We start from the raw sequence: 27884 nt of genomic DNA, 5'->3' as shown, positions 1-27884 counted from the left end.
GACTGAAGATGTTCATTCATATTCAGTCATTTTCTTTCAATCATTTCACTTCATCGGACTTCGTTTGTTACTTTGCCCCATGTATTAAACATGGGGTGAAAAACGAAAGAAGCTGACAATCCTTTTATTCACAATCATTCATCTGAAATGGCGGAACCCTTCATTCATTTTCATTCAATAACATTCACTATCATAATCAGTCAAATGAATGAAGGTGAACAGGTACGCATCAAGCCACGCGCCGGAATCTACCTGCAAGAAACCACTTTCTCCCCGTTATTTCTAACATGTGGTTTCCTCTACCTGAAACACTGACTCTTGAATAAGACCAAGGTACAAAGTTTTGCAGGGGTGCTCAGATTAATAAATTATTTACGGGTAGCTTTTGCACAACTCGACTTTTATAGCGAGTTCTGTGTAGGTAAGCTCAAAATACCGATTATGTAACAAAATGCTGCCGCTTGTGCTGAATAGTGATCACTTTTGTATCGAAAAGTTATGTAATCTAGAGAAAGTGAGTGAATGAAACCTTGTAAATTGCTTCCTGATTCTACCCAATTTTCAATTCCTACTTTCACAAAGTCAGTTTGCAAAGTTATGTACGAGTAAATTACTAAATTGCATACGTATAGCTTCTCCCACGACGAAATGACAATAATCAGGACGAGATTGACTGGTGCAGGTGTGGGCAAAGTATTTCGTGGAAATACAATATTTTGAGCTAGGTTTTTCCCAGGGATTGGATTTCCCAAGGGCTTTTACACCCACAACAAGACGAAAATCTACGTGAAGAAGGCAACAGTCGTACGAAAATACGGGGTTTGTGAAGAAATTAATTTTTTATCGTGGTCGAAATACTTTAATTTTAGAAAAATCGTGAAAAGAAAGTATTTTGAAAAACGGAGCTCAAAAATACTGTATTTTGACAAAATGTGTAGCTGCATTCAGAGCTTATTTCATGTACTTTCTCCCAGTTTCTTGTATTTTCTCTCTTGTACTTTTGCAGTTTTTTTCAGTTTTTTGCACTTTCTTGTATTGTCTTGCAGTTTTTCTTGCAGTTTTTTTGCAGTTTTTTGCAAAAAATGTAGCAAACCCGCAAGAAACGTAACACTCAAAATCTTATGAAAATTTATTGATTCAGAAGTTCAAAACTTATCCAGTGTTTTAGGTCAAAGTAATCACTTGCAAAAAATAACATGAATTTTCTTTTACCCTGTAAAGTATTTTGCCCATCGCTGAAAATTCGACTCAAAATTGTGTACCCAAAACTAGCTCTCAAACAATTTGCATACTTATACTTATTACAGGACTCTGAGTATCCCTTTTACTCCGCCGACGACGACATGTTACGTATACGTCGTCCTATTGTTTACACAAAGTAAATTGAAATGGAAAGCAAACAGAAGGGAAACTAGTTTCAAACAAGCCTCCAGCACTTGAAGCACGAGTTGATGGAGTGCCGTGTAAACAGGCGGAATTCGTCCAAATTTTGTCAATGGATATAAATCAATGTAAATAATTTCAATGAAAATTATAGAAAGCGAGTAGACTGATAGTCTGATTAGATGAGGATAAAATAAAATATGGCTATTTTAAGACATTTGTAAAATTTTGTGGGATTTTTTTAGTATAAATTTGATTTTACTGTTTCGTTTCTTGTGGATTTTCTATATTTCTTGTACTGAAAAAGGAGGAAATGCAAGAAGTGCGAGGTGCAAGAAACTGGGAGAAAGTGCAAGAAATATGCGCCATCTAGCCACGCGCCGTATGAAGTATTTATACCGGCGGGATTTAGTTTCTTGTGCCTTGCATTTCTTGCAGGTCAAAATATTTACCTGCAAAAAACCACTTTCTTCCCCTTATTTCTTGCAAGTGGTTACTTACTTTCACCCGAAACCTAGATTCGTAATGTGATGAAAATTCGGAGAAATATTTCTCAAAAGGAAACATTGAAGTGATCACAAATTATGCTGACTCTGAATAATGCAGTAACAAAAATGACCTAATTCTGTACGAAATTCAAATTTATTACCATTTAGTATTTACGAAATTAAGCCCAGAAATTATGGGCCAGAATTGATAGAAAATCTGAGATGTGCAGATAGCAGGAGACTTTTATGAAACAAATTGTTACCAACTCGGTAGTAATTTTGTCACCGTATTATTTCAAGTGCTCGAGAGTCAACTTTTTCTCCCCACTTTTACAAATATTTCACCCTAGAGAATCTGCAATTAGTTTGTTCAAGATGCGGCTTCTCAGGAAAAAAAGTGTCCTGATTGAGAAAACTTTTTTCAGAAATTTTGTCCAAAATAGCGCAATTCCCGAGTCTCGTTATTATGTATTTTCGCATAAATGGGCTGGCAATACAGATATTCAACCAGCCAACTTTTTTACTTTTATATGGCTTTCTTTCACTCACTTTACGTAACATTGTTCCATTGTGTTACTAAATTCGGAATCTGTAAGTAAAAACATGTTTTTTGGGCATGTTTTTCTTCGTCCCAACTTTTTTAATTCAGGAATGAAAATGAGAGACCTTTCACATCAAACTTGATTTGGATCTTATCAACGATAAGATCCTATTCCTACATAAATTAATTTATTTTCAGAGTTAGCTCGAGTGGGGCTTCTTTATGTTATGTAACTGTGATTTCGGTCCTATTAAGGATTGTATTTTAGTGTAATTTTTGAAATTTTGGATTCTTGAAATTTTGGATTTTTGGTAAAATTAAATACTCACGACATTTGAAACGTCATTTCGGTCCTGTAAGGATTGTGTATTGTGATGTGAAATTTTGATTTTAGAAATTTAGAAATTTGGCTAAACGTACAAATTTTATTGATCAGGTTTGATTTCTAAGCCGATTTTAATTTATTCATTTGACGTTAATTTATACAGTTCACACAGGTTCGTTCCCATCGAGTGCAATGTAAGATTTTCCACAAAAAATATTTTTCCGAAAGAAAACTTCTGTTTTAAAAATTCCAAATATACAATATTTTTCGGAAATATATAAATGTCCAATTTGTCGGCCAGTTTTACATTTTTTTACTTCTACGAAATATCATACGCTTAAAACAGATGTGTACATGTAATTAATTATCATTGAATATATTTTCCTAAGGAAAAATATTTCTACAAAAAAATCTCGTTTATTAAAAAAAATCTAAACACGCAATATTTTCGGAAACATACATTTCCAGTTTATCAGACAATTCAATTTTTCTTTTCGTGCCATATAACCTACGCTTAGAACAGATTTGTAAAATAGTTTAGTAGTTTGACATTGTACGTATTTTCCCCCAAGGAAAAATATTTCTTGAAAAAGAATTTTTCTCATTAAAAAAATTCTTAATGCGAAATATTTATCGGAAACGTACATGTCAAATTTATGAGTCAGTTCTAATTTTTTGATTTCTACGCCTTCTATCCTGCCATTAAAGCAGATATGTCAGCCAGTTTTATTTTTTGGAATTACATTTTCCAAAAAAAATAATTTCTACAAAAAAAATCTCCAGATCAATGATCTCAATGATCACAAATTATGACGAACTTTAAATATTATTATGCGATGTAATAGTGAAAATGCAATAATTAGATGCAAAATTTATATTTCGTACCATTTAAGTAGTAAGAAAATGAATTGAGTCCAGCTTGAGTCTCAAAAACTTCACCTGTAATAAATAAATAAATTTATGATCAAAATATTTCCCAGAATCATTTATCGCATTGAAATCTTGCAAAAAATGATGTCAAGTTTCTACCAAACTGACAGCACAAGTAGACTTTCCACGTATTCATTCAAACTTTAGCACACATTTAAAAAAACTGTAAACTTTTGAATAAGCACAAATATGTACTCCAGTCCACCTCTACTAAAAATCACTAAAAATGACCTAGTTTAAAAAATTTTAGTCTAAAAAATTCTAGATATGCATATGTACATACAATTATTCTCGGAAACATGTCCAATTTTTTAGCCAGTTCTAATTTTTATTATTGTTTCAAAACCTTGTGTTACACTTAAAATAGATGTATACATGAGATTGGTCACCATTGTAGTTTTCCTGATAAAAAATATGTCTGCAAAAAATCTCCAAATTTACTCTCTCGTTAAACTTTATACCAGTGTCAGTAATAAATAAGTAAATTAATTAATGATCAAAATCATTTCCCAGAATAATTTGTCATATTGAAATCTTTCACAAAATCAGTATTTCGAATGGAACGAAGTAACCACTTGCAAGAAATAACGGGAAGAAAGTGGTTTCTTGCAGGTAAATATTTTGACCTGGGAGAAATGCACGGTGCAAGAAACTACGCTGTAAATATTTCATCCATTTTTCTGTGGGTGATGATTTCCATTTTTCTTTTAGTGTGATTTTCATTTTTGCACGGGAAAAATACATCTTTAAAACTAGTTGGCTCTCTAAATATGCTAAATTTACATAATTGACATCAAATCTGGACAAAAAACATTACTCGAATAAATTCATTCACAGTTTTTATATCCCATGAAATTTACTTTTTTTATTGAGCTAGATGGCTCACGTTTCTTGCACTTGCTCACAGTTTTTTGCACCTCGAATTTCTTGCGTTTCTTCCTTTGCAGTGCAAGAAATGGGACGAAACGTTGTTCAAAATCATGCCAAGGTTTCACCAAACTACGCAGTAAATATTCATCCCGACATCAGAAAGGACATATTCCACGTACTCAAACTTTAGCTAGCGCCCACTTAAAAAAACCTGTCAACTTTTGAATAAGCAGAAATACTCCACATCAGTAAAAATCACCTCTTTGCTTATTCATTCAACTGCACACACAAAGTGTGAAAGTGGGTCGCTTTACAAAATTAAATTGACACATTTTCCACCTGTGACTGCACAATTTCAAAGCGAAAAAAATAGCCTGACAAACAAATAAATCATAGGAAACGAAATGTGGCAAAAGGGTGAAACCAGTAAGTTCCCCCCAAAAATGTGTGACCACTGACCGCTGACCGAGGGGGGAGTAGTCGGATTGACCCCAAAAGTTGGCAAGATTGTCCCCTGCATACCTGTTCACTTTCATTCATGTGAGTGATTATGATGGTGAGTCATAGTGAATGAAAATGAATTTCCTGTGATTTGAATGAAAATGATTGAAGGATTCCGTCATTTTAGATGAATGACTGTGAATGAAAGGATTTCTCACTCATTTGATTTTTCACCCTATGCTGAATACATGGGGCGAAGTAAGAAATGAAGTCCGATGAAGTGAAATGAAATAAAATTGAAAGACAATGACTGACTTTTGAATAAAAACTAAATTTTTGAACAGGTATGCCCCCCTGAAGTCATAAATCCATCACGATCTATCCATCCGATTTCCAATATGCAAATTGGGCAAGGGAGAGGAAAAAAATGTCAAAAAATGGAGTGGGACGAGTGAAATGTGGGATTTAGAAGTGTGACTGGATGAATTTATTCGAGTAACATTTTTGTATAGGTTAGATGTCAATTGTGTAAATTTAACATGTTTAGAGAGCTAAATAATTCTAATAGTCACATTTTCAGTGTAAAAAAATGAAATGAAAATCACGCCCAAAAATTGAATTTATTCGAGTAACATTTTTGTCCAAATTTGATGTCAATTAAGTAAATTTAGCATATTTAGATAGTTTAATAACTTTAAGATGTATCCTTACCGTACAAAAAATGAAAACCACAAAAAGGAAAATCACACATGAAAATAATTTTGGATTTTTCGAAATAGGTAATATCATTTTTAACTGAAGAAAAAGTAAATTTCATTGGATTCAAAAGTTAAGATGAATTTAATTGAGTAACATTTTTGTATTGGTTTGATGTCAATTGTGTAAATTTAGCGTATTTAGAGAGCTAAATACACCAAGATTTCCATCCTCAGTTTAGAAAATGAAAATCCAAAAAAATTGCATTTTTCGAAATAAGTGTCATTTCTCATTCAATAAACAGCAAATTTCATTGGATTTAAAAAGTGTGGATTTTATGTTTTCAAGTAACATTTTTGTATAGGTTTGATGTCAATTGTGTAAATTTAGCATGTGTAGAGAGCTAAGTTATCTAAGATCAGTATTAATTGAGTTTTCCGCTAAAAATGAAAACTTCACCCAAAAAAATGAAAATCGCACCAAAAAATTTGGATTTTTCGAAATAAGTATAATTTCTCACTTAATAAAAAGTAAATTTCATTGGTTAAAAAGTGTGAATGAATTTTATTCGAGCAACATTTTTGTCCAGGTTTGATGTTAATTGTTCAAAAATATAGAATATTTCGAATCCGAAATAATTTAAGATCGATGTTTTCTTCTGCTCAAAACGATACTTACTTACATCCAGAAATTTTGATTTTCCGACAGAATCTTTGAAAAATTTACCCTTGTTACAGTTTAAAGCCAAATATGATTTTTCCCAAGGTAATGCAAAATTGCAAAAGAAATTATAGATGCGAATCTGATTGATTCGTTTTTTGGACAATTCTAAAAAAAATTGATACGCTCAACTTATAATTTCTTCATTTATAAAAATTTAAAAAAAACTTACCTAAAAATATTTAAACTTAAGGGTCTATTACATACGGGTTTTGAATTTCAATTTTTTTTGTCTCAACTTTCCCTTCTGCCATGTATTCAAATGATGATTTTGAAATGTGTTCATATCCTTGCGTTTTACAAAAAATGAAGACTATTGCATTGAAAAAGCGGTATTTTTTAGCGAAATTTGATAATATATTTTTTTTTTTACACATTATGAATTTTATGCAGGTTTCATGTTTATTATCGATGACGTGAATTGATTAAATTTATAAAGTTTAGTTACAGTTTAAAGCCAAACATGATTATTCAAAAAATTAATTCTGAATTGCATAGAATATAGATATTTCGCTTCTGTTTTGCAGTTTTCTTTTGTATGTGTTCTTAAAATGGTTAAAATAGTTTCCTAATTTTGAAAAAAATTGATACACTCAACTTTTGGATGAAAAAATTTAGAAAAACTTACCCAATTTCATTTATACTTTGATTACGCCAAGATTAACAATATATTTTTTTGCAAAGTATAAATTTTTCATTTTATGATTTGACTTCGATATTTGTTGAAAATTTGCAGTAAATTTACCATTGTCAATAATTAACAACTCATATTTTTCCCCCAATTATTATAAGTCCATCATAAATTTTATGCAGGTTTCGTATTTTGAATGTACATGTTTTTTTAATAAATTCAGAAAATTTAAGCTAACTTTAGTGTCTTGTTTAAATTTGAATATGTATGTGTAAACCAAAACACATAGACATATTATCTGCCTTCGTAATATAGTTTTTTTATATACGGTATTTACAATATTTTTTCTAGAATCAATATATCCCAATAAAAAAGAAACTGAACATGATATGCTAAACTTTTCCATAAAAAATATGGTGCTCATTCGTTTACATTGATGGTGATGATGCAAGAGCCCACTTTACAAGTCCTTTCTCCGTTTTATTTATCAGACTTGGCCATCTTGCCCGATAATAACTTTCTTTTCAGAGAAATAGCTAGCCCACCATGCATGCGGACAAACTGTTGAAATTTGAAACTTGAAATTTTAATTGGTTGCCATTACGTGCAATTATGAAATCAACACCGTACTGAAGGAAAAGTTTATTACAAAATTATTTAGTAGTACGCTAGAGGTTAATAAAATGACAAAAATGACAAGTCGTGCATCAAAACCGGTATAAAATTTATGATTTGTTAAAAAATGATGTGTTCTTAATTTTTGCGAATAGTTCTGTAGTTTTTCAACTTAAAAATCGAATTTGAACAGGATACGCTAAACTTTTACATAAAAAAATATGGTATTCATTCGTTTACATTGATGGTGATGATGCAAGAGCCCAATTTACAAGTCCATTCTCCGTTTTATCAGAGTTGGCCATCTTGCCAGATAATAACTTTCTTTTCAGAGAAATAGCCCACCATGCAGACAAGCTATTTCTAACTTATCTTTTATGCCCATCGTACACATATGTATGTATATCGCTTATCTTGGTCATGTGGGAATAACAAATTGAAAACCTCTCCATTTTCACATATTTTTACTTATATAAACGATGGAATGATAAGGTGTTCAAAAACGAGGGTGAAAAATAAGCGTAAATACATATACGCTCACAATAAATATGTTAGTTGGTAACAAAATTATTACCACGTGTAGCCATTGCACCACGTCAGTAAAGATTTGTCACCTAAAATTTCTGCGGAGTTCGGGTTACAAATTGATCTAAAACATGATAACAAATTTTTTGTTGATTCTGCTGGAAATTATTTGGTAGTAAGTAAGTCTTTACCAGCGATCATTTCTGGCTTTGTAACGCAGGTAACGATTTGTCACCGAATGGTAACCAAAAAATTTGTGCGGAACTCAAAAATACTTTCTGGTTAGAAATTGATTAAGAACGTGGAAACAATTTCGACTCTCGTGGAAATTATTTGGTGATAAATCTTTATCGGTAATAAACCCTCACACGCGGTGACAATTTTGTTGTAGACTTATTTTAAGAAAAACTTTTACAGAACCCAAATTTAAACTTTTCCTGTTAGAAATTGATTGGTAGAAATTTCTTATTTCCTAGAAATTATTTGGTGATAAATCTTTACCAACGTTGTGGTAAAACCTCACATCCGGTTTTGTTAACATATTTTAACCGTAAAGTATCCAAATTGTGAGTAAAATGAAAAATAAACCTCGATTAAATTTAATACAGGCTATTATTTCACCGTGCAAGGGACTCATGTGCAACACCACGCCAAGCCACGCGTCGAACAAGGAATGCAAACGACAACACAGAAATTGAATTCCTGTCCTCGACACCACGACGACCAGTGGCCGCGGAAGCTGTGGGGATATCGGGGGACATTGCCATTGTAGGATAAGGGGAGGGAGGGGTTTGTATAAGATGGGGAGATGATGGGGACATCGAACAACCTTGGGGACATTGTCCCTCTGTCCGCACCCACGCTTCCGCGGCCACTGCATTAAAACATGTTATACTTGTGTAATCAGAGGCCGCGGAAGCTGTGGGGACACGTGGGGACATTAACATTGTAGGGTAAGGGAGGAGGGGTTATACAACATGGGGACACCCAACAACCGTGGGGACATTGTCCCACTGTCCCAACCCACGCTTCCGCGGCCATCGCATAAAAGTAGAATGTGCAAGTAATCAGTGGCCGCGGAAGCCGTCGGGACATGTGGAGACGTTAACATTGTAGGATAGGGGAGGGAGGAGTTTATATAAGATGGATAGATGATGCAGACATCGAACAACCGTGGGGACATTGTCCCTCTGTCCCCACCCTCAAGGATCCGCGGCCACTGAACGAAACTAGTATGTTGTACTTGTGCAAGTAATGAGTAGCCGCGGAAGCTGTGTGGACATCTGGGGACGCTAACATTGTAGGATAGGACAGGGACACGTTTATATAACATGATCGGATGATAGGGACATTGTCCATGTGTCCCCACCCACGCTTCCGCGGCCACTGACGACGACGGTTACAAATTCCTTGTAAAAGGAAACCCTTTGTTTCGCAGAAATTCCGCCTTGTTGAGAAAGTGGAGCAATAAAGTTAAACTGACAGACAATCGTTATTATGACGCAACCAGATCTACTTTCTCCCCTCAAGCAGCACAGACAAAAGCACACGCTGTTCCGCCCTACACAAAAAAGAACTATAGCTTTCTTTCCTCATTTTAAACCTCTTTGTAACCAAAGTTCGACAGAGTTATGTCGAAATAATTCGCTTACAGAACAAAAGATATGCACAGAAATTTATGTGCATTTGGAAAATTCATGCATTTTCGGTTCCACACTTTCAAAATTCGTCTGTTTTTTATGATTTTCAAAATTAAAAAAATATGAACAAATGCTCCTTACAAATTTTCGTTCCTGTGATTTTCTCACACTTGCGAAATACATCTATTTTTTGTTAATCCCTTTGTAACTAAAATTCAGATAGATAGATAGAGTCAGATCAGAATTATTATTTTTTACCTAAAATTGTAATTGTAATTTTAATCTTTTTCACATTATTAAATAAACCTGTTTGATCACTTGAAATAATTCCTTAAATTCAGAAAAAAATACTTCAAAATTTTTCACAATTCGAAGAAAAACTCGGAAGAAGTTCACGTCCACAAAATTTTCAGATGGCTACATATCTAATTTCGTCATTCCGTCTTTACCCTCCACTTTTCAAATAAACATGTCTGATTACTCGAAATAATTCCTTAAATTCTGTAAAAAAAATACTTCCAAGTTTTTCAAATTTCAAAAAAAACGGAAGAAATGTTAACTTTCATGAAATTTTCAACCGAACATTTATATAATTGCCGTTCTCCAGTCTTCCTTTTTGCTCTCCACTTATGTACTTTTCAAAGAAGTCTGTTTGATAAAGTTGGCACTGTTAATCTTTCACTCGCAGTCGTACTTTCTCCTTTAAGTGTGCTGCTTTCACCACTTGGGTCCCTTTTATCTCGCTGATTTATAAAGAGGACGCCAAGCCTGTTGTTACACAATGGGAGCACAAACATCAACAATCGTAGATAAAATGAAACTAGGCCCGTTTCAAATTTCATGTTTACCTCTTCTCCCTGTTTGAACAGTTTTTAAGTTTCCATTCTACATTCACAAGGCTTTTCAACTGAATGGAAAGTATTTACCAAAGGAAAAAATATGTATTTGCTTGGCAATTTATTTTCAGAGGTGGATAAATACTTATGTTCTGCTTAATTTTGTAAGAAAAATTATGAACGTATCGAAATTTTGGGAGGTTTTATTTCTAATTACAAATACCAGAGGTGGGAAAGATGGCTACTTCGTTAAAATATTTATTATGAACGCATCGAAATTTTGGGTGGTTTGATTGCTAATTAAAAATTCCAGAGGTGGGCAAAATAGCTACTTTGTTAAAATAGTTATATTATTTTGAGGTCCGTTCTTCCCAGGGTTTGGATTTCCGGGACTGTTACACCCACAAAAAGACGATAATCTACCAGGAGAAAGCAACAGTCTGTTGGAAATACAGGTTTTGTGAAGAAATTAACCTTTCATCAAAATACATTGTTTTCACGATTTCTAAAAATTATATATTTTGACATGGGAAAAACTTTATTTCTTCATAAACCCTTTATTTTCGTATCGCTGTTGCCTTCTCGACATAGCTTCTCGTCTTTTTGCGAGTATAAAAGCCCTGGAAATGAACATAGCTCAAAATAAGGTATTTTTACAATGTATTTTGCCCACCCCTGTTGTTTTTTAAAGTAAAAATTTATTTCCTCTTAATCAGTTTAATTCAAAATGTGTTTGACACTCAGAGACACAGCGAATGAGGAATCTTCTATATTTTGGACAATTAAAATTCACCAAAACTTTTTTTTGGTGTCAAACTTGCTTTCTTGAAAACTTTTAAGCACGTTCAATAAATTCATCCTCCCGCAAAAATTTGTTTAAAAATTTTGTCAATACGATTAGTTTAAAAGCCGGAAATAATTATTTTATTTTGTACGAAAAGCAGTTGGTCAGATTAGGTTATAAAACTCTTGCATACCAAAGGAGTTTCGACCAGACAAAAATATAAAAGTTTTTCTTCAAAACGTGTCCCCTTAAATGTTTACCTATATAAATATGCCAAGATGGTTTTAACATGATAAATTTTTTACACAATTTTTTAAAAGTAAAGCATTTAACAAAGACTAAAAGTTTATCTCTTTCTTTATTTTTTTCGTCAAAATATAAAGTATTTTAAGCTGAGTTCTTCCCTCCCAGGGCTGTTTTATACCGAAAAAAGACGGAGTCATACGAGGATATAGATTTTGTGAAGAAATTAACTTTGTATCGCTATCAAAATGCTTTATTAATAAAAAACCGTGAAAATAATGTACATATTTTTGAGTTAATTTCTTCAAAAAACCTGTATTTTCGAAAAACTGTTGCCTTCTCTGCGTAGATTTCCGTTTTATTGTGTGCCCAACAGCCCGAAAATTTAAACCCTTGGAAGAACGTAGCTCAAAATAATATATTTGGTATAAAGTAATTATTTTTCCCATCTCTGTCTCAAATTTTTTTATTAGCAATCAAATCAAACCTCCCAAAATTTCGACGCACTTCTCAATTCGTTTCCAAACTTAGAACAATTCGCTCTACATTGCCACTCAATTTCCCCAAATCTCCGAAAACTTTACATATTCTATTTTGTCAACAAGAGGAGAAGGAAAACTATCTATCAAGATGGAAAAAGTAAAGAAGAAGAATTTCCATTACGAGGGGATTTTCTCGGCTCAAAAACACAAACCACTTTCACTTTCACACTTTCACAACTTGATGATGATGAAATTGTTTTTCAAATTTTTCAAATAAACCGACTTTGACACGTTTCCAACTAAAAGTTCTGCGTGGGACGTGGTAAGAATTTCAACCAGTGGCCGCGGAAGCATAGGTGGGAACAGTAGGGTAATATTCCTAGGGTTTTTCTATGTCCTACATACCTGTTCAAAAATTCAGTTTTCATTCAAAGTCAGTCATCCCGATTTCAGATTAAAGACTTTCATTCACATTCAGTCATTTCCTTTCAAATTCGATTTTAGTATCACATCACGTCGCGTTTTCTAGTTTCGTTTTCATTTGTTTCACTTTTATGATTTACGATTTCACCACGTTTCACGACATGTGGTCTGCACAGCACACCCAAGTTGTGTAAAGTTCTCTTGACCAATAGTGTTTCATTTCTTACGGGTTTGCTACATTTCCTTCACTGGAAAGCAAGAAAGGCAAGAAAATGGGAGAAAATGCACGAAATATGCGACATCTAGCCACGCGCGGTATTTACAGCGCCGGGCGTTGTTTCTTGCGCCTCGAATTTCTCCCAGGTCAAAATATTCCTCTGCAAGAAACCACTTTCTCCCCCTAATTTCTTGCACGTGATTACTCCCACCCACAATACTCTCACTCAATTAGACATAAATAGTCACATTTTTGTATAGATTTGATGCCAATTATGTAAATATGGAATATTTAGAGAAAAAAATATTCCAAGATTTTCACCTACCATGGCCAAACGGTGAGAAAAAGTGAAAATCACACATACAAAAAGTTGATTTTTCTAAATAAATTTCTCATTCGATTTAGGAAGTAAATTGTGACATTTTTGCATATGTTTGACGCCAATTGTGTAAGAATAGTATGTTTAAAGAGCAAAAATACACTAAGATGTGTTCTTCATCAGTGTGTTCTTGGCTTCCAAACGATAATCACGCATGATAAACCTGCATTTCTTGCAGGTGAAAATATTCCTCTGCAAGAAACCACTTTCTTCCCGTTATTTCTTGCAGATGGTTATTTTACTTGCATCGGAAACATTTCTCTAGACCAAAGTTCAAATTGTGTGGAAAACATGCCAGCAAAATGTAACTTCGCAGTTCAACATTTCAATGTAGAACTACATATCTTCGTCCACGCCAAAAATTACAAAAAAAACTCACAAAAAAATAAAACCTAAAAATCTTCAATTTTCATAAAATGCTACAGGACGTTTTATATTTCTTTCATATTCAAAAACTGTACGGAAAATATGCTGGCGAAAAATGCCTCAATAAGAACCTCTCTTCTTTCTCTGCTAAAAATTTGCAAATTCTTTGCCAAAAAATTGCACGTATTTAGTTTTCAGTTTAGCATTTCAACGAATATGTTTTTAATCTAAAATTACATCTACAACGACCCCAGTCTGCAAAAATTCTTCGCAAAGCTACACAGAAAACCGTCAATTGTCCCAAAATGCCCCCGGACACTTTCTAATTATGTATTTCTTTTCAATGAAACCGTATATTTTTAGCCTTTTCCCCTAAAAATTGTATCGCCCTGTTTTACATACGTACAACTTGATAAATATTCGTTAACTTTCGTACCTAAATTATGTCATAGGTCGGTCTGTCCAGCCAATCCATGGCGGCGAGATGAGGTTCGTCATCAAATATTCATTCCGTATCTGGATGTGCCATGCAAAGTGGAAGATTCCCAGCAAACGAACGAACCCCGGATCGGATTAAAATTTAATGAACTTTTCCCACTAAATTGCCCTCAAGAAGACGTATCGTCGCTCGTTACATGCAGCTCAGAAAAACCGTAGAATTGCAATTCAGGTACATATGTACCTACAAAATTCCCAACAACTTTCCCTCCTGACCTTCTCATAATGAAGAATATTTAGTACTAATTTTCCAACGTTATGAATTTCCAAAATTTTGAATAACTTTCCAAACCTGACCTTCCATAATGATGAATAGTATTAATTTTTCGAGGTATAAATTTCGAATAACTTTCCCACCTGACCTTGTCTGACATAATGAAGAATATTTAGTACTAATTTTACCACGCTGTGAATTTCCAGGTTCAAATTTCGAATAATTTTGTAACCCTTGACCTTCCCATACGTAATAAAACTCAGAGTGCAACCTTATTTAGCCCGAGTCAGGTTGTTATTGATATTTGAGGTGAGTACCACCAATCGCCATACCATTGCAACTTTTCTAGTTTCGACAGATTTGCTGCTCGAAAAACTCAATTCCTAAGTTTGCATGTTCTATGTAACTCCAAAATTTCAAATTGATTCGATAAGTTTTACGAGCGATAATCGGTTAACAGACAGACGGACAGCCATGACGGGTAGATAAGCCCTTGGTCGGGCTAAATACACCTTTTTTCACACATCCCCCAACTTAATTCCTAATTTTGCGTGTTCTACGTAGCTCCAAAATTTCAAGTGGATTTGATAAATTTTACGAGCGTAATGGATAGACAGACGGGCGGACAGACAACCATGCCGAGTACATAAGCCCTGACTCGGGCTAATAAATAGTACTAATTTCCCCACCCCACGAATTTCCAGGTACAAATTTCCTCATAACTTTCCAATCTGACCTTACTTCTCATAATGAAGAAATGTACTAATTTTCCAAAGCCTCGAATTGGAAAGTCGCCTCCATATAAATTTGTATATTCTTGATTGCACAGGTAGTAAAATATGGGAAAAAACTGGACCTACATCTGTCAACAGGCCGGTGGAGAAAGGAAATATTTAATTCATAGCGACGTGTCATCAACACAACACGCGATTCAAATTCAAACTACACATTTCTGAGGCGACGAGTCCAGTCTGTCAGGGTAATAAATTCTTCAATCTTACAACACTAGGCACGCTATTTACTGGTTTTCTTGTGTATGTACATATGTATCGAGTATTTGAACAGGTATGAAAATAAGGCAAGAAATTCATTGTTTTTCACGCGGGTTGCAATAATTTTCATGTTTTTTTAAACCAACCTTCATTGGTCATAAATACACTTTTTCGAATTTTATAATTCACACTAAAATTCGAAATGAAACGATTCCAACTTTTTTTTAATTCAAAGTTGCGGTTGGAAAAGAATTAAATTCTCGTCATAGAAGATGGAAATTCGAGAAAATTTAAAAATCTGGTGGATTTTGAGTCATGAACAAAAAAAATCCTCATTTTTTAATTTTTTCGAATTTTTTAACTCTAAAAGTTAAGCAAGTATACGTATTTCTATAAAAGCAATTAAAGTTCTAACAGTTACAAAATTATAAATTCTCGGGCATCATCAAAATTCAGGAATTTGAAGAAAGTTCATCATTTTTTTCGTTAAAAGCATAAAATGAAATCTATTTACATACATCTGAATTTTCCAGTTGAAATTCTAACATTTTAAGAAATTCAAAAATCCATTGCGTCAAATTGATTCGATTTGAAATCTGAATTTTCCAGGTGAAATTAAGAAATTTTAAGAAATTGAAAAATCCTTTAGCATAAAACTTCACTCTATTTCCACCCGAAATCTAAATTTTCCCCGTAAACACACTCATCATTACACTAAATAAGTCTATTTAGCCTCCAAATTATGGCAAAGGTGAAAGTAATTTAGTCTTCTGTGACACATTAGACCCAAAATTAGAATAGACACATCACTAATTGACAATGTTTAAGCATTTGCCTTACCTCAAAGTGGGGCAGAAGCTTTGGGAGCTGGTTACATAGATATTCTGCTGCTTTCACGACACGTGTATACTTTTGCTACGGAGTATTTTCATGTATTTTCGACTAACTGCGTAGGCAGGATGTTGACTCAATTATTAAATTAAATTAGACCTGTCACTCGCATAATTAAAGTGACAATGCGACAAGTATTTAGGATTAATTATTCGGTAAATACGTAAATTTCTGTACTTTTGGCAGGAGCTTTCACTTCACAAAATCCAACACTATTTATCACATAACTAGTTCGTGGAAAATTTTGGGTGAAAATGTTTCGTAAAGTTTCCAGTTTTTTTGGGTGAATTTTTAAAAAATATTTCAGGTGATCCACTAATCACAAAATTCAACAGTATTTACCTCAAGAAATTTTTGGTGGAAAATTATGTCCCGTAAAGTTTTTTAGTTTCCAGTTTTTTCACGATTAAAAAAAACTATTTCAGTTAATCCACTAATCACAAAATCCAACACAATTATCACAAGAAATTTTCCCGTAAAGTTTTTTGGTTTCTGATTTTTTATTTCGATATATTTTCGATACTAGATATTTCAGTTGATCCACTGGTGAAGATGAGGTGGACACTTCTGCAGCATAAATTTGAGTTCTGAAAAAAAAATTTAAAATACATTAAAATTTGCAAAAATATTCTTAACAATGTTTACTTTTTCATGAAAATGAATCCGAAATAGTTTATGAATTTGTAAAATTCCTTGCATAACTTATAATATAAGTATAATATAAGTATAATATAACGATATTATCGTTCCCTTTTTTCATATGATCCTATTACTTTTTTCATCTCTTTAAAACGACGATGGATCACAATCAAAATCAATGTCCAGTTCTTTTATGAAAATGAATTAGAAATGCCTTATGAATTTCCAAAATTTCTTTTATAAATCGTGTTTTCCACTTTTTTTTATATAGATATTTATGATCCGATTATTTAACCTCTTTAAAGCGACGATGGATCAAAACACAACATAAAAAAGGATCAAAGTGGATAGATTTCATATTTACTCTTTGAAATTCTCATAAAAAAAACAGTAAAATTTGCAATATTTTTTACCAATGTCCAGTTTCCTTTCAAATATTTATCTCCTATGAAAATGAACTACAAAGATTTTATGGATTAACACCCTTCCTTTTATCACTCGTGTCTCCCCCTTATTTTCATATCTATGATCCGATTATGGTTTTCACCTCTTTAAAATGACAACTGTTAAAAAACCATACACCAAAGGATCAAAAGTGGATGAATTTCGTCTAAATTTCATATTTGCTCCTTAAAATTCTCGTAAAAAAGAGTAAAATTTGCAATATTTTTTAACAATGTCCAGTTTCTTTTTAAATATGTATTTCCATCGTGTGAAAATGAACCACAAAGATTTTATGGACTTACAACCTTCCTTTTATAACTCGTGTCTCCCCCTTATTTTCATATGATCCGATTATTTTTTTTCACCTCTTTAAAGCGACGACGGATCAAAAAACTACACACAAAAGGATCAAAAGTGGATCGATTTCGTCTCAATTTCATATCTACTCTTCGAAATAGACATATGATAAGACACGCATAAGCTATCCACAAAACCATGCTACATAGAAAATGTACACGTGTCATAATATAATGCTGTTTAGAATTAAATTCTTATAAAAAATGTTGAACATTACTGAATTTTGGAGTTATAATGTAACCTTTTTTTCAAGCTACACCAAAATTTTGTAGCGAGTTATATCAAAAAATCAAGCCAAAAATTAGGAATCACGTGGCACCTATCATTCCTTTGAATGTCCCCTTTGAAGACAAATATTGGCGATAAGGTTCAATTTTTAAGTAAATTTTATCTCCACGAGGCGAAAACCAAGGCACTCGTGGGTACTTTGACCCTCAATATTTTTCGTTAAAGGGACCATTCAACGGAATGATAAGTGCCATGTGACTCCTACTTTTTGACTCGATTTTTTGATATAACTCGTCACACTTACACAATCCCGGTGTAGCTTGAAAAAGGCTCCATTGTTAGCCTTGATTTATGTATGTAAAATTGAGAAGTTAGCATTTTATATTGTTTTTCTTCCTGTAATTTCTTTTTAATAATTGTCAAGATGCATTATTTGCAGTAAAAGTATATAAAATTTTAATATATTAAAGTTACCCGAAATTTACTACTGAACTTCGAAAATCTCTCGCACAAAATGAAGCAATAAAGTTCTCACGGTTTAGCGCCGTTTCATATTTTTTGCATAATCCATAACCGAATAAATTTTGTTAGATGAAGCGCTGAGAAGCGATGATGAGTACTATTTTTATAGCTCACCCTGCGTAGCATGAGAGCTATTGAATTCCTCTTGTCCGTCCGTCTGTCCGTCCGTCCGTCTGTCTGTTGACGAGTTTTTTGCATCAATTGATGCGAATTAATAAGTCCCTGCTCCATTATTACCGGTCTGAGGAGCACCATATGTAGCAAACAATCCGTACGCAAATGGTGCAAGTTAATTCAGCAAATAGATCGAGATAGGACTATAATTTTGGAATAAGTAACACCGTTAGTACCGAGCAATTGGTTATTAAAAATGATGCGTATCAATTGTGCCATCTATTTCCCCCAAAAATTAATGATGCGTAACAATTGGGCCATCTATTTCCCCCCAAAATCATGTCAGATTTCAGTTCTATTTATTCCATTATTCTCCACCATTGACGCTAAAATATACAAATTTTATAGTAAATAATTGGAGAAGGGATGCCCTACGCACCAATGGTGCAGAATGTCGGGAGGAAAAAGCTTTTATTAGCTCACCCTGCGTAGCACAGGAGCTATTGAATTCCTCTTGTCCGTCCGTCCGTCTGTATGTTAACGACCTTTTTGCATCAATTGATGCTAATTAAAATGTCCCTGGTCCATTTTTTCATAAATTAATAGCACCGTTGGTATCTGACAATCGGAAACACCAAATGATGCGAAAGAATTGGGGGCTTTGATGCATAACGCACCAATAATGCATACTACTCGGCGGATTTTATTAGACAATTTTGACCTAAATTTTTCGAAATTATCGTTGAACGTTGGTAGGTAATTCTGCACCAGTGATGCACAATTTTTGGACTTTCCTCGATGCATAATAATAATTGATCTATTTTGTTTAATAGCGCTGTACCATTGGTGCAATATTGATAAACATTATTGATCTACTTTGTTGGATTTTTCTGCACCATTGGTGCAATATTGATAAACATTATTGATTTACTTTGTTGGATTTTTCAGCACCATTGGTGCATAATTGCATAAATATTATGTATCTATTTTGTTGCATTTTTCTGCACCTTTGGGACAAGTTAAAACCAAATCATTATCACAGGGTGAGCTATATCTAACGTTACTACGGTTTATTATCGGTTCGCCCTGCGTAGCACGAGAGCTATTGAATTCCTCGTGTCCGTCCGTCCGTCCGTCTGTCCGTCCGTCCGTCCGTCTGTCCGTCCGTCCGTCCGTCTGTCCGTCCGTCCGTCTGTCTGTTGACGAGTTTTTTGCATTAATTGATGCATATTAATAACTCCCTGCTCCATTTTTTCATAAATTAATAGCACCGTTGGTATCTGACAATCGGAAACACCAAATGATGCGAAAGAATTGGGGGCTTTGATGCATAACGCACCAATAATGCATACTACTCGGTGGATTTTATTAGACAATTTTGACATAAATTTTTCAAAATTAGCGTTGATCGTTGGTAGGTAATTCTGCACCAGTGATGCACAATTTTTGGACTTTCCTCGATGCATAATAATTATTGAGCTATATTGTTTAATTTTTCTGCACCATTGGTGCAATATTGATAAACATTATTGATCTACTTTGTTGGATTTTTCTGCACCATTGGTGCATAATTGCAAAAAAATTATGTATCTATTTTGTTGCGTTTTTCTGCACCTTTGGGGCAAGTATAACCAAATCATTATTACAGGGTGAGCTACTTCTAACGTTACTACGGTTTATTTTCTAATAAATAAAATTTATTAAAATATTTTCTTAATAATCGATTGCATAATTTATTTTAAAATTCGGTTCAAATTTGTTTTCTTTTATATTTGGAACAATAAAGTTAGAAAATTTTTATTAAAATTTAGTTTAAATTTACTTATTTATTTGAAATAAGGTTAGAGAATTTTCATAAAATAAAAAAAAATGTGGGAATTTGCTACTGAATCTCGGATATCGTTTGCACTACGAACTTTTGCAAAAAAAATTGTCACGGTTTAGCGCCGTTCCATATTTTTAGCGTAATCTATTATAACATAAATTGTGTTAGATGAACACTGTGTACTGTTGAACACGTGTTAATCAATTTTATATTTCGTTTGCAATTAAAAAATTTAAGAAATCATAATTTTATAAAATTAGTAATAGTTGTTATAATGAATAATCAGCCAATTTCATTATTTATGTTAAAATTCGGTTTACATTTACTTCTTTTTATTTTACTTCTGATATCTTTATCATACATGCAAAAATGAAAATAAATGCCCTGGAAAAATAAGTTTCTGAAATTTTTGATTATTTTTTTGAGGAAATTTTGTCCTTTTCCGTGGAACGTGGGAATTTTCCGGGATTTTCCAAGAAAAAAGTCAGAAATTCAACCAACTATGTCAATTGCCAACATAAAAACATCAGAAATCTGGTCCCCAACTTTCCTAGAATTTAACCCCATAAAATTTTCTCATTTCTCGTTTAAAACTACTCAGCATCATGTTCCGTTCAACTTTTAGTTTCCGAAAATTTTGTCAAGTTCAACTTTCCATGCACATCAAAATTTATTTGCCACCACAATTTAGCCTGGCTTAACGCCATAATACGTGTAATATAACGCGAAATAATGCATGGAAGACAATACTGGTGCGGATAAATGTGTCCCTGTCAGTCCTGCGGCTTGGCTTAATCTCTCCCTCCTTCTGTCACTGTCACCAACCAAACGTTACACCAAACCAAACAGGGATGGGCAGAATACTGGGTAAAAATACAGCATTTTGTGCTCGGTTTTTCCCAGGGTTTGTATTTCCAAGGATATTACACCCATAAAAAGACGAAAATCCACGTGGAGAAGGCAAAAGTCGTACGAAAATACAGGTTTTCTGAAGAAATTATAACTTTTAATCGTAGTAAAAGTACTTTATTTTTAAAAAATCGTGAAAATAAAGTATTTTGTCAGCGAGAAAAAGTTAATTTCTTTAAAAAACTTGTATTTTCGACGGAATGTTGCCTTCTCCACTTACAATGCGATGGTGTGAAGTGTAACCCTCCGATTTGGCTGAAATTTTAAAATTAGGTGGTCCAAGCCAATACAACTAACGTTTCTTCAGGCAGTTTGTGCGATGGTGAGAGTTACTCAAAATATTTGAGGTCAAAGTTCAAAAAACGGCCGACTTTTTTCAGGCGGAGTGAGAAAACTCCACTTCCATTCTCTTCCCCTCGCTTTGATTTTATTCAGGCGTCTCGCTCATGCATACGCCTTCATGCTCAAGCACAAGCTTTGATGCAAAATAATAAAAAATAAACATTATTAATTATAGCTTAAAGAGCAATTAATACGCATTATACATACTTAATTTAATTTATAATTAAATAAGTGAGATTTTTACTTATTTCTAGTACAAATTTACATAAAAGTTAATTTATAAATTCGCCAACGGCAAATAAACATGGAAAAACTTAACTTGCTTTCCATTTCGAAAGCGTTGGTTATTCTAATATCCAATTATATATTAATATTTTAAATGCTCCTGTGATTCGATATTGTTGGTACTCAAGCGGATCATGGGGTGATGACGAAAAGCCCGAGTTTAAAAATGTAAGCGAAGTTTGTTTTAGAGAAAAAAATATTATTTGCGACCTGAATTGTGGCAATCCCACATTCATCAAATTCAGCTGGTGCAGTTTATCGTATTGTTTTGTGGACTTTTATGAAAATAATCATATGGTCACATGTACAATGAATAATTAATATTTTTCTATAAAAAATTAAATTTAAAATTGTTGAAATGAATTATTTTTCGGAGTGAAAATCAAAGCGAGGGAAGAGAATGGAAGTGGAGTTTTCTCACTCCGCCTGAAAAAAGTCGGCCGTTTTTTGAACTTTGACCTCAAATATTTTGAGTAACTCTCACCATCGCACAAACTGCCTGAAGAAACGTTAGTTGTATTGGCTTGGACCACCTAATTTTAAAATTTCAGCCAAATCGGAGGGTTACACTTCACACCATCGCATTGTTAAGTGGTGTTTATGCTTCACGTCATCGTCACGTCCTCCTTCAAATCCGATTTTTTGATTGGCTGAACTAAATTATCACTACGACAATTAAAAATTTTAACCAATCAAAAAATCGGATTTGGAGGAGGACGTGACGATGACGTGAAGCATAAACGCACCTTTAGATTTTCATCTTTTTGTGGGTGTAACACCCCCGAAAATCCTAACGCTTCAGATAGCTGAGCTTAACAAACTTGGGACGTTAATTAATTATGTAATTTTACACCCAAAAAACTTTTTTTTAGAAGATTTTTTTTTATATTTTTAAAAAATGGAGAAAACAGTGGTATTTTGACAGATATTAAAAGTCAAATTCTTCATAAAGCATGTATTTTGGAATGATTTCCTCCTTCTGGATGCAGATTTTCGTCCTTTTGTGGGCGTAACACCCCCGGAAATGTAAACCCTGGAAAGAACGGACCTCAAAATACTGCATTTTGACAAAGTATTTAACCCACCCCTGTAAACACCAGTTCAAGGAAAAGTGTAACTTTATTTCCTTCCACGACGAATTTCAAGGTTGCCTGTTTTCCCCCTCGCTGGGTTCATTACTTTCTGCAAAAAGAGAAGATTCGCCAATATCTGGCAAAATTTGGGTGAGTTTTGTCATTTGCATGTACATGCAGCCAAACCCCGCGGAAGCGTGGGGACAGAGGGACAATGTCCCCACGGTTGTTCGATGTCCGCATCATCTGCCCATGTTATATAAAACCCTGCCTCCCCCTATCCTACAATTTTAACGTCCCCCGATGTCCCCACGGCATCCGCGGCCACTGCATGAGGCATCCCCACTAGACGAGAACGAGCCAAATTAACGAGCACACTTGGGGAAAGTCGGCCCAATTCTGGTTAATTCAGTCCGTATCAAAATTCACGTCTGACAATAAATTAAACTTAACGATAGCTGAAATCCCTCCTATTTCACGTCCCCATAAAAAAATAAGACACTTCAGCGAAAAATGCATTTTATTTTTATTCAAAAAATACTTAAAAAAATCGTGCAATTTGAAATGAATCCAATTTTTAAAAAAGAATGAGAAAAATCCAACTTTTTAGCTCGACAGCTTTCTCCACATTCTCAGTTTTCCCCATTATTCCCATCTGGCATTAGAGGTCTCCCACCGTATAAATGCTACCTTAAAAAAGAAATTTATTCAGAAATTTATTCAGAAATTTATTCAGAAATTTATTCAGAAATTTATTCAGAAATTTTTTAAAGAAATTAAAGAAATTTATCTGAATGTAAGACTGTAATGACGGTAAGAAAATTTTGTTGATTTCCGAATTTGTAATGCACGGTTAGATAAATTCCGGCTTAGTGCGTGTCATTATGGAAGTTTTAATTTGTTCTCGAGAGTTTTAAGATTTAAAATTTTAAAACTTTCAATATTTTTCAGATTTGAGAAAGTATCAATGTTTTCTAAATAAATATGTACAAATATCATAACACCTTAAAATTAGTAGTGAATTTACAGAGATAAATACAAATTCATACATTTTGCACATTTGTCCAATCTTCTCTTTTAAAAATGTAGGTCTCCCAGCGTATGCTCTCCGATTTTGAGCAAACTAGTGTCAATCCATAATAAATTTAATTAGGATAAAATTTGCGAAAGAGACGATCTCCCAATGGGCACGTTTGGCAGAGATATTTGCATCCGAGGAGAAAATGCACACCAAAGTCGACTAATTTTACACTTTCCTAACTTTGCTGCGCGTTTTCTCCTCTTGGGATGCAAATATCTCTGCCAAACGTGCCCATTGGGAGGTTGTGTCTTTCGCAAATTTCATCCTAATTAAATTTGTGACCGATTGACACTAGTTTGCTCAAAATCGGAGTTCATACGCTGACAGACTTCCGTTTGGAGTATCAAAAACAATATTTATTTCGAATTGTCAGAAATCTAAATTTCTATTTTAAAGTTCCCTACTCTCTCCCCAATCTGGCACCATACCATAATTTCGACAAATTACACAAATTCACTGCATGTTACCCTACTCCACTAAAAGAGAAATACTGTCGGTCGGAGACAGGTGGCCGTGACGTGGCGGTGAAACATCGATCATTCCTACATAACTTGTCGCCACAGATGCAACACTCCCCCACGGGACGACTTTATGTACATACTTTCCCCTCCCCCAGAACAGTGGCCGCGGAAGCTGTGGGGACATGTGGGGACGTTAACGTTGTGGGATAGGGGAGGGAGGGGTTTATATAAGACTAGCTTATAGCCCGGCCAAGGCCGGGTTCTAGAGTTCCAGTGGGGGGTGTGCCCAAAGCGAAAAATCCGTCATACTATACTTTAAATAATTCCCAGTGGAGACTTTGTCATACTACATACATACATCAGAGTGAGGGTTTGTCCAAGTTATACTGCATTTCAATTACTCTGGTCACGGTACAATTTGATTTCCCCCTGTGGGAGTAGTTGAATAGCTAATTACTTAAATTCCCACGCTTCACGCTCCCGTTAAGTTCCATAAACCCCGTTAACTTCTACAGTTAACGCTAAGCTATTGACGGATTCGGATTCAGCGTCAAAAATACATTCGAATTGATATGCGACATCACGAATAAGCCATATTTGGCCCCCACGGTCACGGCAAGGTCACGCGGGCGTCGGATGTCAAAACTATTGACATTGTAGCGTTGGATTCGGCATCAAAAATACATTCGAATTGATATGCCACTCGCTGTGGGTGGAGTTTCTCAAACTAAAATAATTTTAATTAATAGTGTTTATCAAGATCACTTATCAGGATAACCACTATTGATGAGTGATGTATGTATGTATACTGCTCACTCACTCAATTTACTTGCACACTGCAAATATACAAAGACATTTAATTTGAGATTGATGGCAAGCATACGTGAAAGTCACGTGCAGGCGAAGTGAGACTCATGCAGAAAATTCATGCATGCAACCATTGCTCCGCTTCCTTCTTTGTCTCCTCTACGGGGCAACTTGCATTGAGAGCCACAGGGACCCAGGCAGAACTTAACACTAACGCTTTATGGAAGTAGATGGGCAGATGATGGGGACACCGAACAACCGTGGGGACATTGTCCCTCTGTCCACACACGATTCCGCGGCCACTGCATAAAAGTAGTATGTTATACTCGTGTAATCAGTGGCCGCGGATGCTGTGGGGACATGTGGGGACGTTAACATTGTAGGATAGGGGGAGGGAGGGGTTTGTACAACATGGGCAGATGATGCGGACATCGAACAACCCTGGGGACATTGTCCCTCTGTCCCCACCCACGCTTCCGCGGCCACTGCCCAAAATATTTACTCTCTCTACCAGACCAGCCCACACATCATCAAACACGCATAAATTCTCCTAGATAAAAATAATCCACAAATTTCAGAAAAAAAGAACCTTTCAGAATCCCGAAAGGAGAAAGTTGCTGAATCAGTTTTTGATCAAAAATTGTGATGCAGACAGGCTTCAAATCCGCAATTCTGGCATTCATCCATCCATCTATCCATCCATCCATCCACAAATCCATCCATCATCATCTTAGTGATGTGAATCGAGAAAAATGGTTACATTACGAGCTGCACTGCACTCTATTCTTTCACAAAATGTGCAGTGTTCTTCATACGTATGATCTCTGCAGTTTGCGGCGGGTGTACATATGTGCGCAGTGGCCGCGGAAGCGTGGGTGGGGACAGAGGGGCAATGTTCCCACGGTTGTTCGATGTCCGCATCATCTGCCCATCTTATGCAAACACCTCCCTCCCCTATCCTACAATGTTAACGTCCCCCGATGTCCCCACGGCCTCCGCGGCCACTGTACATACATCTCCCCTTCTCGAGTCTCAATGGGATGCTGATGACACAAAGCAAGCGTGGAAGGGAAGACTTCCTCTTTCTCTCTCTCTCCCGAGGCTGCTTTCATCTCTCTCGCTCGCTCACTTTCTCCAAAGTGGAGATGCGTATGTTATGCAGTACAAATGTATTACGATGTCTTCATATTTTATCGTTTATCATCACTCTCACTCAAACAAATCATTCTACTTGCATGCGTATTTTTTGGATTATAAATACTGAGGCTAGACGATTCTACGGGACATTTTCGAGGATAGAATTTGGGAGATTGACCTTAACTTACAATAAAATTTGAAAATTTTTCATAAAATTTGTAAAGCAAATTTTACGGTGAAAGAAACTAAATCCCGCCGCTATAAATACTTCAAACGCCGCGTGGTTGGGTGGCGCTTATTTCTTGCACTTTCACCCCGTTTCTTGCACCTACCATGTTTCGCGTGGCTTGCTTTCCAGTGCAAAAAAATTAGCAAACCCGCAAAAAACAATCCCTGGAAGGGTGGCGATTGACTGATTCCTATACATTTCCAAAATTTAGAAAATCTTCTGATGAAAATTTGGTTTCGACGTAATACTTGAGTCGATTTATGATAATCATCCTGTGGAAACCATCCTTTTCTGCGTCTCTTTTCGCAATGTGCCCCACTTTCCCGTCATTTCGAACTAATTGGACTCGTAGATTTCATTTCATTTCAGACCTGCCTCGTCTTGAAACTTCTCTCTTGAACTTATCTTCCACAGTTGAACAGACAAGTTCAACTCTTTGCCAAAATTCCGCCCAGCCTGGGAATACGACTACCTGTCATAATACGAAGAAGAAAATGGAAATTTGTTCCCATTCTCTGCCCAAGTTTGCAGTTCTGCCAATTTATCATAGAGTTCAAAACTGAAGCAGCCAATCCATTTCTGCTTCTTTGTTTAGTTTGTTGTCATTATTAGGTTTTGGTCAGAAGTAGAGTTGTAGTTATGTAGGGATATTTAGGGCATGCCCGATTTGTGCAGAATTTAAATTTATATTATTCGTGATAAGGGGAATGTTGAAACGATAAATTTTCATGGAATTTATGCCATGCCCAAAATGCCTGGATTTATGTTCAGGTCCAAAATGCCGGGATTTACTGTCACGCCCAAAATGCCGGAATTTTCTGTCATGCTCAAAATGCCGGAATTTTCTGTCATGTCCAAAATGCCGGAATTTTCTGTCATGCCCAAAATGCCGGAATTTTCTGTCATGCTCAAAATGCCGGAATTTTCTGTCATGTCCAAAATGCCGGAATTTTCTGTCACGCCCAAAATCCCATGATTGATGTTACTACTGAAAATGCCGCGATTCATGACTAAAATCCCTGATTTTATATTAATGCCGAAAATACCGTGATTTATTATAGTACCCAAAGTCCTGGAATTTACCATCACACCCAAAAATTCTGAAATTTATTTTACCACCCAAAATTTTTCCGTTCGTATTATTCCGTCCTGCCCATCGCACAACTCTACTATTTCCTCCTCCAAGGAACCAACAAACTCAAGAAACACATACATCGCGTGCTGTCATCCGCAGAAGTCCGTCCGATTCAAAACAGAGTACATATTTCACCCCGATTTTCTCCCTCCGACAGGAAACCATG

At 34.9% G+C, this 27884-nt stretch overlaps 1 protein-coding gene across 1 annotated transcript in view; it reads right to left on the bottom strand.

The window, feature by feature from the left end:
* The window catches only part of LOC110848217 (probable G-protein coupled receptor CG31760), a 133196-nt gene that overhangs the window by 91967 nt on the left and 13345 nt on the right, over window positions 1–27884 (bottom strand). Inside the window, exons 2-3 of the mRNA XM_022095376.2 lie at window positions 16080–16717; window positions 3623–3676 (exon numbers count right to left, since the gene is read on the bottom strand). The gene's annotated coding sequence lies outside the window, so the exon portion shown is untranslated. The remainder of the gene's footprint in view (window positions 1–3622; window positions 3677–16079; window positions 16718–27884) is intronic.

This window comes from Folsomia candida, unplaced genomic scaffold (assembly GCF_002217175.1).
Source record: "Folsomia candida strain VU population unplaced genomic scaffold, ASM221717v1 Fcan01_Sc004, whole genome shotgun sequence".
NCBI lineage: Eukaryota > Metazoa > Arthropoda > Collembola > Entomobryomorpha > Isotomidae > Folsomia > Folsomia candida.
Note: the sequence above shows the minus strand (reverse complement) of the source record. Positions and strands in the feature narration are given on the sequence as shown.